The sequence below is a fragment of the Dendronephthya gigantea genome, unplaced genomic scaffold (assembly GCF_004324835.1).
Source record: "Dendronephthya gigantea isolate DGI-Jeju-01 unplaced genomic scaffold, DenGig_1.0 000069F, whole genome shotgun sequence".
Lineage (NCBI taxonomy): Eukaryota > Metazoa > Cnidaria > Anthozoa > Malacalcyonacea > Nephtheidae > Dendronephthya > Dendronephthya gigantea.
Window position 1 is genome coordinate 350,376 of NW_021163079.1, and position 14,625 is coordinate 365,000.

The 14,625-nt window shown below is 34.0% G+C and overlaps 1 pseudogene; it reads right to left on the reverse strand.

Annotated features, from left to right (window-relative positions):
• Positions 1-264: 264 nt before the first annotated feature.
• The window catches only part of LOC114531187, a 14,960-nt pseudogene continuing 599 nt past the window's right edge, over positions 265-14,625 (reverse strand).

Here is a 14,625-nt window from a genome sequence, read left to right on the forward strand (position 1 = left end):
TTTGGGAGTTTTATTTTATTCTTGAGGAATGAGGATGGTTCTGAAATGAAACTCGAACCTAGCCACATATTTTCATCCCTATACAATGAAATTTTCATGATATTGACACATTAAGTAAAACAATGCGCGTACATTTTTAGAAATCTTTTGCATATATTTCAATATGCATAATGACCAAATATACTGATAAAAAAATATTTAGGACAAAATACTGTGGCTATCTTCGGCAGTGTATATTATTTAATAGTAAAAAAGATTTAACTTTCAGTTTTGATAACCCAATTTTTCCAGAGTATATAACACTACAAGAAAGCATATAACACCATCTTGGTCTCCTGCGGCATTTATAGCTCTGATTAGTTCTTGAATGTGTTGAAAATGCTCATCCTGCAAGTTTATTCTTGTTTCTGGAACTGTAATATTATAGTCTGGTTCTACATTTGCTGCAGGTCCATCTTCATCAATCCCATAATCATCCCAATTAACTTGCAGGTCATCTTGCACACTTCTTACAGCACTATAATGGGAGTTTCTATTGCTAATCAAGCCTTGAATCCAAAGCTGCACGGGGCTGCGGTTATGTTCTGTACTTAACGAGTGATTGTTCCATGATTCCCTCAATTCCTGCAGAGCTTGGTTAATGAGGGGTATATAAACAAGGTGTAAAACAAATAAATGTAGTTCACTTGTTGTATCTAGAATAAAAGATTCTAGATATACAAAAATATTCACGAAACGACTGGACACAATGCTATTCACTTCACGTCAAAGACGTTCAATTCGTTGATTGTGGACCAAAGTGCCAGTAATTATACTGCCTCGGTTTGTTCCCCTAGATTGTAGCATGAAACGCCCCACCTCTATGTTTTCCAATCCCAAATCTGTTCAGACACGTGATGGAAGATTATACTGGTTGACAGCTCCTCTAAAAGCATTTTAGAACTGTTGAGGCTCGGTTGTTGGTAGAGGCATGTAAAAAAACCACTAGTCGTGAATACCCATCTATGCCACTATGGATTACTATTCTGTAAGGCTGAATGAGCTTGTGATTACCATCCAAATGCCTAATAAAAAAGTGGGTTAACCATCATGCCAAGACAAAATTTCTTTCATTGATTAGAAAAAAAGCTGTTCATATGTTTACTTATGCATTTCAATTGCTATAGTGTATTAGAAAAGTTAATTTAATAAACAGATTTTGGGCGACATACTTGACTGAAATTTGAAGAGTCCTGGTCAGTGCAATAATTGCAATGTGTGCGTTTGTTTACGTTTGTGTTACTGTGGTCTGTAGGCAGCCATTTTTTGGTGCGACCAAGAAAAGTAACTGAAAAACGTAAATAAAAGCATTGTGGTTGACTAGGGCTCTTTAATTAAGGAAAGCTCATCATGCAGTGCATAGGAACTAAATATTAAAAAAAATGAGCCATTTATGGTCATGATACCTACCACAATGCATTTGGGCATGGTACAGAGTAACGTCTTCTGACAATGGTTCTTGAAGATCTTATGGTAACTGTTACCGGGTCAACCCCTTGAAGACTCTCTAGCACCCGGCGTCTTTGGATACGCAATCCACATCCTCGTAAAGGCCGGCGCACACTAGAGCTATGTGCTTAGCAAAAAGTCATTCGTGGCCATTGGCTTAAGCAAGTTGCTCTCTTGTGTCGTCAAGCCCACAAGTTCGTCAAGGGCCACAAGTTCGTCAGCCCCTGGCTGTAATGTGTTTTTACCCTTGTGAAATAAAGTTTAAATCAAATCAAATCAAACATCGTATAAACACCTGTATTCTGGCCAAAGATCAACCATTTTGTCTTCCAATATGGTCTCAGCCACCAATTCGTTTTGCTTTGTTTGCACCGCTATCTTGGATGTTTGCTTTCGTATATTACGCATGCGCTGCTAAGCCGACAATCCGTAAGCAGATAGCTTTCAGTTTGCCGCACACGGAAAGATTTCGGCACGCGAGGCAGAAATTATCAAACATGCTAGATATTTGCCGTAAGTGGCACGCATGACCAAAGTCACCAGAAAAGTCGCCCGCACACAAGAGCAACTGGCTTACGCCAATGGCCACGAATGACTTTTTGCTAAGCACATAGCTCTAGTGTGCGCCGGCCTTAAGGCACCTTGTACTAGTCTATAGCCAATCCTGGGTGTAACTTGTAAGATACCACGAACAATTATATCAAGATCATTGTCCGTTATGATAGAATGTGATTCTCTGGTCGTATTTCCCGTGACAAATGAACGTCGGCGTCGTCGTATGGTACTCTCAGACACTCCAAAATGTCTTGCAATTTCCGCCCAGGAAAGCCCAACTTGGGAATTGAGGGCTTTGATCGCCTCTTGTGACACATCCAATCTTGGTCTTCCCACACCAGAAATAGATACTCCTACACTTGCCTGAACTCTACCGTGGTCCTCCTCTAACAAAGGGCGAAATGAAAGTGCTTCGCATCTTTCCCTTTGGCGACGAACAATCGCTTGAAGCATGTGCATATCCGAGAAAAGTTGTTGTTCTAGGGGATACGACTCACTAAGTCTTGCCAGAAGAATATTTATATTTCTCTCGTACACATCCAGACGGCAAGAAAGATATTCGGCTGAATCATAGGAAATGTTATTGTTAAAGGACGTGCTCAGCAATGTTTGTAAAGAACGAAATAATTCTTCAATTTCGAAATCGTTAAGTTGGCTTCTCACACCCGCCATATTGTTTATTTGAAAAGCGCGCATTTGAAAAGTGCTACACCGAATTTGATAAATTTTTGGCCGTGTCATTTCCATTTCCTGACTTCCGTTTCCTTTCGATCTATATTTTTGACATTTCGATTTATATTTTTGACATTTCGATTTATATTTATGAGCCGCGGCTTCGACTTACATTCGTCCAGTTTTGTATTATAAAAATATGTTTGGACTTGCACGTTTAGTTTTCATGTATATGCTTTAGAATTTGAACTTTATCCTGATATTTTCAACATTATATTGAGAGTTTATGACATGTTGATATGATGTTTGATATTACTTTCTGACTTGATATAATTTTGACCGGAACGGAACGCCATATTTTCCTGTGGAGGGTCACAAATGGTATTACATTGTGTAACTCCCTTACGTGGTGTTATTTTAAATCTAACTATGGAGTTTTTCAGCTCGAATTTTGTAACACCCCTATTACACCCATAGAATCCCTTAAAAGCGGTGTTAAAATATTATAACACCCTGAAAATAACAGTTGTAAGTTGCATAACTTTTTAATTGCTTTGTTCCTGGTAGCTACTGACGGATATAAAAACTCATTTCGGCCAGTACTTAAGGCAATTCGCTATTACGCATGCACTCAATTGTTTACAAATCTTAGACTCTCTTTAGATTTTCACTGTGTTTCAGGTTCTTTCCACTTATTTGTCATCTTGGGCTGTCCTATTTTGATCGCTCGGTTGAGAGCCTGACACGTAACGTTCCATTATCTGCTTCAATCCCCTATAAAAAGCAAATCATCATGCATTAATCATTTTACAGAAATTTACTTAGAAATCTAATTAGACATTACATTGAGCATTGAAGAGAAACCAATTATTTTGCTGTTAGTCAGTGTCGTACCTATCTACTACCCTCACACCCCGGTTGTTACAAAAGAAAGTTCACAAACACTTACCCAGCCATCAATTTTGATTCTTGCATAATTTCATCTGAAACAGTATGTTTTATTTCAATTAATTATTACATATCAATAATAACTACATGCCAGGTCTAATTGAATTTCATTGAATAACAATTATGTAGGAATTATATACAATTAATACAGCAATACAAAACATTAGCCTTACCATACTTTTTTTTGTCTTTGCTAACTCTTGTCTGAGTGAAAGAAAGAAAATGATCAATAAATAGAATTAGTAAGTATAGTAATGAGTTGCGTGACGGCCATTAATAATAGACCAAAAATCTTCTTATATCTTTTTGTAGTTATTCCTTATTCAAAACGAAAAGAAAATGAGTATATCAATAGTTTATGCTAACTCTTTTTCTGTAAGTTTTCTTTTTAACGTCTCATTTTGACGTCTCAACTCTCCTTCTTCCTCTCTAACCTAAAAAATTATAATGAATATATCGCAATTAATTCGTTATATAGAAACTTATATATCTGAAATGCATAAAAACTAAAAAATATTTTGCGGACGAACGTCTCAAGGTCTTCTCTCTCGTTTATTTCTGCATTTTCATGCCAAAGTTTCACAATATTATTATACGAGGCTCCGTTTGCTAAAGTTGCTAAAATATTATATAAATCTACCATGCACTTGCAATGAGCATTCGAAAATACTCAATGAACAGTTTAAATCTAACCATGTTGGTAAAAAGCGATTTTCCTCAATCTTTCGTCGATTATTATAATTGCAATAACTTTTCGACAATATTACGAGTGTGAATGTGATGAGAAAAGCGTCTAACATTTAGCATTAGTTTCTAACGAAGCGACAAGATTCTATCATTAACAACTAGCAGCTTTCCAACTATATACAGTATTTTTGTAAATTATTTTAAATTTTCATTTACGGTAAAATATGACTTCTAATGTCTCTTGAAATTAACGTTCTGAAATATTTCTATACTTATACTTCTGCATGACAGGGCATACTAAGGCTTTGACAAACACAAGAAAAAGATTTTTGAACTATCCTAAAACATGTCAATTTCTATAGTCTGCCACAAAGATCGACTGTTAGAAAAGACCGAGATTTTCGACTCTAAAACCCCACGGTGACTGTAAAATTTTCCTGCAATGATGCATGTTTCTCACTGATTAAAAAAGTAGTTACACTACATATATTACCATATTCCTACCTCATTCATTTTTTTATTACCTCGTCTTGAGGTCTATGTACGGATTGCCTAAGGAATAGTAAATATTTTAAGGCATCTGCGTGGTGAAGATTAACACGGTATAGTTTTATGCATGATGTATCTTGGATCCATTAAATATATACCTTGCTTTTAATTTCTTGAAACAGTTCATCAACATCATCCTATATAGCAAAAAATAAGAAATATCATAATACGGAAAACAAATGTTCGTTTATATTTGAAAATAAAGTATATTTCCTCACAGTAGTCCGTGTATATTGCATACTCACCATAGTAAGTTTCTCACAACTGCTTTCTCTTAATAGTCTGAAAACGAAATTTGAAGAAATATGACGGTAATTTGGTGGGTAAAAGTAAGAGTTGGAAGCTTTAAATTTTAGGCAGACATACATATATCGACTGTTATCCGTCACAGGGATTTCATAACATCACTTTTAGCTAACACAATCTTGTTTTTGGTCGACCTTATATTCTATATAGCTAATTACTCTTTCATGACACATTCACGATAACATTCTGAATATCCGGGATATTATTGTAGGAGAGAAATGATATGCATATATACTAACGCTTCTTTGATTTCCAATAAGTCCTCTTCTCTTTTTTCTATGGCAAAAACCATTAATAATCAACGTCAAACTATTGAAATGATTTTAATAAAAGTCTGCATGGCAGGGCAATATAATTGATCAGAAATTAAACTATAACATGCTTGCATTCCTTTGCTCTGTTTGATAATTCATGCCTGACAAGTGAACATGATATAATATTAGAACCTGTGGTTTGTAATATAGCTGAACAAACAAGGGAAAGATTATCTTTTTGTCTTACATCATAAAATCGAAAACAATCCGAAATTAAGGCCTGCAAATAGTTTCCCCAACAGTTGGACAATTGTTAAAGCCGGTGAAACGTTTGCAGATATCATGCGTACATCATAGGGTTGAAGTAATGCTTTTGGCTAGATTATTACACGGTTAAAATGTGATTAGCTGACAATATAAAACAAGAGATGACTGATAAAATTCATTAATATTATCTGTGACGTAATTACGTGGGTCTGTCCTCCTGCAGATAATGGCTCTGGGCCAATGAAATTGCTTGAATTCCTAGCGTAATTGGCTGTATGAGATTTTATATTCATCATTTCTAGACCTGGGTCTGGCGAAATATTTCCCGAAGTGATGATGGAATTATCATTACAGTGAGGGAAATATTTTGCCAAATCCCCGGAGCGACAAAAGTATCTACCTAATGTGAACGAGTTTTGTGAATTGTGATTGGTTTTTTGTAACAATAGTGAGCAGTGTTTATGATTTGTTCTTTTAGAAATCAATTTCTATAGTTCCTTGTTTCTTATTGCATGCTATCAACCAATAGCAAAGCTTGTTCATATAGGTACGTACCGACCCCCGAGCGAAGGTATAAATGATATAGTATACTGAGGTTGTAGAATTGCCGAACATTCAGTACATGTTTTGTTTTGCTTTGCTTTCAGTTATGGCTTTTGTCAAAGGACTCAGAGCGTACATTATAGGCCTCACAATACGCGCGGCGGCGGTGGCCAATCAAATCGTCTCATTTTAGTTTTATCTCGTGTACTTACTTTCAACAAAATCGAATTGGTACAACGTTTCGCCAGAATTAGACGTCGTTGACATTGCTCTGCGGGGTAAGCTAAAATAATGTTGAAATTATTTACAATTGTTGAGTTTAGTTAACGTTTTTGACATGACTGACGCATGTTAGTATAAACCCATTCACTGATCCCACTCAATTAAAGGGAACGTTTTTGAATAAAAAAATTGAATACCGATGGTTTAAACTTACGGGAAGCACTGTATTAGTTTGTCTTTTTGACAAAATATCATTGAAGGATGATACTTACATTTTGGAAATTTGTAAGCTAGTATATTTAAGCATAGTTAATAAATATAGTCATATAGGTAAACTTTATAATAAAATAATGAAAATAATGAAAATAATGAAAATAATGAAAATAATAATAAAAATAATAATAAAAATAATAAAAAACTAATAATAAAAATAATAACAAAAATAATAATAAAAATAATAATAAAAATAATAATAAAAATAATAACAAAAATAATAACAAAAATAATAACAAAAATAATAATAAAAATAATAATGAAAATAATAATAAAAATAATAATAATAATGATAATAATGATAATAATGATAATAATGATAATAATGATAATAATGATAATAATGATAATAATGATAATAGTGATAATAGTGATAATAGTGATAATAATTGTTTGGCACTGCTACTTTAACGCAAGTCGTACTTTAACGCAAGTCGAACAGGAATTTCTTTAATATTTATTGAAAATATATTCTATAGAAAAGATTAAGTTTAACTATATATAAGTAAAAGGTATAAAGATACATGCATTCCAATCATTTTCTTAGTTCATACGATGAATCAAACTAAACTTAAACATAAACATAAACACTAATCCAACTACCAACATACATGCAAACAGATAAATTTCAGTACCTGAAGGGTGGATGACAGCGATGGCGACGGCTACTCGAACTCGCAATTAACACGCTTGTACAATCCCACGCGTGTTGATGTATATATATAATATATATAATATATATATATATACCACTTATTAACCGAATTTGAGGTCCGTACTAAAAAAATATCAGACCGAGGTCTTGCCAGTACGGACCGAGCGATAGCGAGGTCCGTACATAAAAGACCAAGGTCTGATATTTTTCCAGTACGGACCAAACGTATTCGGTTAATAAGGGATTATTTATATGGCATACAGTATTTAGTTTATTCATTTATACAATGCGCTGCAGCATTCTTGCCGGCTCTTTCGCCAGCTTCCAAAACTTTGTTTTTCACTCGTTAAATATAAAGAATGACACAGTAATATATACAAAAATCAAAGATGAATAAATATTATATTCACATGCAAATCTAAATAAAGTGATTATTTTAAACCACCCGAGACTGAGTATATTATAAGAGAGACTATGGGTTTTTATAACTACGAATGACTCAAAACTTATCTATATATTCCCTAAATAAGTTATCAGTTCCGTATTACAATATCTAACGCCAGATGTTGATATACAGAGTAGTGTTTCTAGAAATACTTCCACGTTTGACAATCTAAGGGGTCTATCTCGTGTTTCCCCAAATCTATACACAACATGCACACATAGCATAAAACCTTCAACATAATTTTGTGCTTCATACCTTTTCCTACTTGCTAAACTCTGTTCTTCGAAAGGCTCGTATTGATTTCCATTAAAAACCTGAATGATACGGAAACAAAATGAACCTAGAGCAGGAAATCAGAATACAGACGGACCTAGATTGTCCAAAATGCGAATGGCGCGCGGTTTTCCGTCAAACTAACTGCTTCGCAATCTTGTTATAGCGATGATAGAAAGTTTAACCAACCAAAAACAGCAGTCTAAATGATAGTCTCTGCAAAGAAATCTTTATTTTATATCAGATCATATAGCTAGTAGAACTTTTTTTTCTGTGTTAAATTAGCAATTTCACCTTGAAATTCCAATTAGTTTAGTATAAAAAAATGTTGACATGTACATTTTAAATTGTTGAAGAGAACTCTGTTCACACAAAAACTACAATAATTAATAATGTACTGGCAAACAGCGACCTTTCAACTGACTGCTATGGAAAAGTTGCCAAATTTATAGTAACGAGTACTGGTCATGCATTTGAGCCACCCCCTTAAACACTTCTGGGGAGTGGCAAAATACACGCAGTTCTGATTCGACGAGCGATGATAGTAATCGAAGGGGGTACATCTCCAAGAAGAAACGAAAGAAATCGTCGAGACAATACAATACAATACAATACAATACAATACAATACAATACAATACAATACAATTTTATTCAATACAATGAAATACATAACATAAAAATACCATGACTCGCAAATAGCAATAGCTAATCAGAGGCGGGCATGAAGTATAATTTACACATATAACTATAATTTCAATTAATTGCAGACAATTTTATTGTTTATAGACGCGAACAGACAAAGTATAGAGACATTATTAGAAATTCAAAATGAAAAGTATACTGTTAGTAACATATCCATGAAATATTAAAAATGAAATCAAACAGACATACTCTGCAAAATCATGGGGAGGTCAACATAGTCATCTTCGTTATTCATAATTTCGATTAGTAAAGTACGAATTTTCCTAGTGAAATCCTTTTTTTTTAGATTACGGAGATATTCAGGAACAGAATTCCATACCTTAGCACCAACTCTAGAGAAAGCATTATGCTGTTGATTTGTACGAGAAAATTTTATCTGATAGTTACCAGTAGCAGAGGATTTGGTATTGTAGGAATGAACAGTAGCAACTTGAGTAAAGAGATCCATTACATTTTTAGGCGCTGAATTATGATTAATGTCGTACATCAATTTAGAAACTGTTTCAACATATATCATGTTAATAGGCAAGTTATTTGTATTTTTAAAGAAAGAAACGGCATGATCGTGACTATTAGCGAAATGCATTAACCGTAAAGCACGCTTTTGAAGTACCAAGAGTTTTTTTAAGTTTGTTTTAGAAGCATTCCCCCAAACAGAAATAGCGTAGGATAGATAAGGAAGAATAAGTGATCGATAGATATTTGTAAGTACCTGAAGAGGAACAAAATGTCGGAGTCTAGCGATAATTCCAATGGTTTTACTTACTTTACATGCTACATAATCTATATGTTGTTTCCAAGTTAAATGTTCATCTAATAAAACTTCCAAATATTTAATGTATTCCTTGCGTTCAAGAGGAATATATTTCTTGTCCTTCCAGTCAAATATTCTTATATTTATTTGGTAGTTTAAATTTTTTTGATAAGGATGAAAAATAATAAAATTTGATTTTTTAGTATTCATTGTTAATTTATTTGCATTTAACCATCTATAAACTTTTCCTAGTTCTGTGTTAACAATGCTTTCAAGGGTTTTAGGATTCTTGTTTGAATATAATAGATTGGAATCATCAGCAAACAAATGGAAGCTAAATTTGTCAGAAGAGTAGTGAATATCGTTTATATAAATGAGAAAAAGTAGAGGGCCAAGCACTGATCCCTGTGGTACACCACAAATTATTCTTTCCTTGGTCGAAATATTGTTATCAATTTCTGTAGTTTGAATTCGATTTGTTAAATATGATGAAAACCAATTATAGATTATGCCTCTGAATCCATAATATCGAAGTTTATGTAATAGGATTGTACGATCGACAGTATCAAACGCTTTTTGCAGATCAAGGAAAATACCACACGTGAAATGTTTATTGTCGATAGTTTGCTGTATTCTATTAACTATATCAAGAATTGCGTGTTGTGTTGAATGTTGCCGTCTGAAACCATATTGTGAATGATATAGAATATTTTTGTCTTGGATGAAACTCATAAAGCGTTTGTACATAACTTTTTCAAAAATTCTATTTAAATTTGATAAAAGTGATATCGGTCTATGATTACCTTTTTCCGTTTCGTCACCAGATTTGAAAATAGGAGTTACTTTGGCATGTTTTAAAATAGAAGGATAAACTCCATTTTCAATTGATATATTTAAAATATCAGAGAAAGGTTTACTTATAACGTTACGTGAACATTTTAAAATTTTTGTACGGCACGAGTATAATCCATAAGCTTTCTTGTTTGGTATAGAAAGTATTTCTGATTCTATTTCTGACGGCGTAATTGGTGTGCAGAAGAAAGACTGTTTAATTTGAATATTTTTCATGTAATCAGAAAAATGACATTCGGATTGTGTCGTATCTGTTCCTAATTTATGCCCTATTGACGCGAAATATTTGTTTAAAAAATTTGGCAGTACTGATGGATCTCGAATAATTTGACCAGTTTTAGTATCTTTTAAACCAGATATTTTACAAGCTTTTCTCTTTTTCCTGTTAATTAGATCATTAATACCATCCCAAATATTTTTCATGTTGTTTAGATTAATTTCGAAAAATTCATAATAATATTTCTTTTTACTTACTCGAATAAGAGTTGATATTCTGTTGCGATAATATCTATATTTCTCATACTCTCCTTGAGTGAGTAATTTATTTTTTTTAATTGATCTTTTTATACCTGCGGTAATCCACGGTTTCGAAAAGTTCTTCATATCACGTTTGTAACATTTCTACAAGGTACGTGTTTATTCACTAATTGTTTAATTTGTTGTAAAATGATGAAAATAATTTGTCAACGCTTCTATGGTGCTTTTCAATAACAATATCCCACCTGATTTGTCTCACCTCATTTATGAATTCATTTTCTGAAAATCGCGAAAAATCCCGCATTTTCCGGTTTCTCAGCAGTTTTGGTATATCTTTAATTGACTGAATAACACAAAATTGTGAAAAATGATCGCTAATATTGGATATGATATTGCCACTATGAATTTTCTGATGGAATGTATTTACTAGTATATTGTCAGAGTAGCAGAATTATTATGTATTCTAGTTGATTTATCAATTGATGGTAACAACGAATAACTTGACAAGAAAGAAGAAAATTTTCAGCATAGCTACAACTATTTGATTTCAGAAGATCCACATTGAAATCCCCCATGATGCACAGAGATTTGTCTGTTGAAGTAAATTTTTCAAGCATTTGATCAAGATATGTCATAAAACAATTAGGATTATTGTGTTGGCGATAAATAACTCCGCAGATTATGTTTTCTTATCATTGTTGATTATTTCGATCCATAAGGCCTGAAATGCATCATTTGAGCATTTCTCTAGCACTCTGTACTCTAACATATTATCAATGTACATACCGACACCTCCAGAAGCTAGTGGTGTTGGAACGTACTCAAATTCATAACCTGGAATCTCTGTTTTGAAATTAAGTTGGGTTGAATGTGTAATTTTTTGTTTCGGTAACACCAATAACATTGAAATGATAATTAAGTTCATCTAGTAATTGAACTTGTAAATTTTCTAGATTGCGTTTTATGCTTCTGATATTATTATGGAGAAAAGACACACTAGAAGTTATATTAGATTTCGTCCAAGAGTTACTTAGCTGTTTAAAGGTGTTTGTAGAATGATAGAAAGTACGGATTTGGTGTTTTGAAAGAAATTGATCGGGATCTATGTCACTAAAATTAGTTTGGTTTAAATTATATAGTTCCATATCATGTAGGCTAGAGAGTGCATTCAAATTCTTCATTGTTGTACGAATACCAGATGGAGTATAATTGTTTAGCTCTATATAATTTGTGCCATAAAATGGCAGTTCCCTTAGGAACAATTTACGCTCGTTAATATCAGTCATTTTTAAGCAACAGTCAGTTGTAGTTTAAAATTAAGTTACAATAGTCAATAGATAAAAAAAAGATTACTCATCTGTGCGATCATTTCTGTTCTGCATAAAGCGTTCAAATTCAGCCATATTATTCAGCTTTATCACTTGAGATTGCTCATTTTCACGAAGGAAGATGGTTGATGATTTAGACCAGCAGTACTTGTAGTTGTTGTCGGCTTGGAAGCGTTTTGCTTTGTATAGAAGTTGTTGTAGTTTAGGAGTTAGATGGTCATAAATAGCTATGTTTTGTACTTTTGTTCGGCGGTCGAAGCCCAAGTCGGCGGCTGTTAGCTTTCTGGTTTCTTTCTTTCTCGACATCACAGCGGCTTTCGCTAGACGTCTTGTAAACTTGCATATAATGGGATTAGGTCTGTCTGATTGTCGTCGACTAGGAATCCTGTGAGCAATGTCTATGTCCTGCAAAGTAACGTTAATTGCCCCGATGCTGGAGAACAATTGGATACAAATATCTGCCGTATCTGCAGAGGTTTCATTTTCCCGAGTTTGTGGAATACTGAAGATCTTTACATTATAGTTATAACTATATCGTTCAATTGAATCTATATGATCGGATACGCTGTCGACCTTCAAAGATATCTCGGTTAATCTTGTATTTAAATGCTTGATCTCCTTCTCTGTTGAAGACTTAGATAACTTTAGATCGTCATATTCATCGCTTAGGTATTGGAGACTTTTCGCTTGCTCTGATGTACTCGTCTGTGATGGCGGACTTTGTTCTTCAAACCTCGCCTTCAGTGTTAGCATATCCGCCATAACGGATTGTAGTTGTTCTTTCAAGGCTTCGTTTTCTTTTCTCAATGCTTTAATAGAATCTGTCATATTAGTTTAATATCAACTTTTCAACAATAAATGGTTCTGCAATATATAAACTTAAGACTAACTTTCAGACGTCTGTTCAGCACGGAGGTCCGAAGGTGTATAGACAAAGACGTCACCGTCGTAGGGGTTGATGTCTCCAACAATAGAATTACAGAACTGGTTTTGGTGAACGAAATCCGATTAACCCGTCGAATAAATTTTTTTAGCGACTCAAGCCTATAGTCAAAATCAGTTTGCACCTCCATTCCAGTCTCGTATGATCTTTCCAGTACAAGTCAGACAAGTTATTATGGCTCCAGCAATTATTTAGACAACATTTACCGACCGTCAATGCATATACCAATCTGTTTTCATGTAATTGGGAAAAATGGGCTACCTCCCCAGCTCCGTTTACTGCTGTCAATCCACAAGATACGCGATTGTTAGATTCTCATCACAAATATACCACTTGTCTCTGGGTCTTGCGAACAAAATCCAACACAACTGAGGTACTGCAACAATACCACAATGGACAATACGACTGAAGGTCTATCATTGTTGTCTTCAACTGTCAAGTTCGCGAAGAGTGACACGTAAGGCTAGTGTAGACTTTGTAGTGTTATTTTCTTTGTCATTTTGTGATTTCTTTGGACGTATCTGGTTGTGTTTTGCGTTACTAATAATGACGTGCTATGACAGCTACGTTGTGTTTGTGTTACGAACTAGAGTATTTATAAACTATAATGTACAATATTTATAAACTGAACAGCGTTACATTAAGCAAGAATATTTGTGCAAAATGTATATTATTATTGAAACATCAGTGACAGTGTTGCGACTTACAAGTACCCACAAAATTTAAAAATCTGTCTCGATAGACCTGCAGTTATCATTTCCAATGCATCGGATATGCACATATCTGTGTAGTTTTCTGTGTATTTTGGATATCTTCGTAAAATAACTTTCATGATGTTGAAGCAATACTCGCATGTGTTGTAACAGGGGTGATAGGGAGGTTGAAAAATGAGTTCAACATTTCTATCTTGTAGAACAGCTCCTAGATTTTCTTCAACCTGGTTAGCGTGATGAGAGCCGCAGTTATCCATCACAACGACATTGTCTTGTTTGATGATCGGATTCCCAAAGATATCTTCTTGTTCAAAAACCTCGTCAAAAAAATTTTGTAACTCTAAACCTTTGATGCCCCTTGAATGATGTTATAATGTGATACACCGTTTACGCTGTGGAGTAAGTTTACGGTGTAAGACGCATATATTACCTGGCAATACAAGAAACCTGCCACTTTATACTATATTTCTTTATACTTAAAGAAAGTAACCTGCCATTAAACACACCTGTCCTAAATGAGTAAAAAACCAATATATTTACATACCTCATCTAATATAGCTGGATCATTTAACATTTGTTCCAAGCTCTTTGAAAATGGTATCTCAATGACTTCTTCTGGTTTAGAAATCATCTTTCGTTTAACACCATTTCTTTGGTGCCAGTGTGTTACTCCCAAAACTCTACGCACTGGTTCCTAATAAAGGGAGGGGAACATGA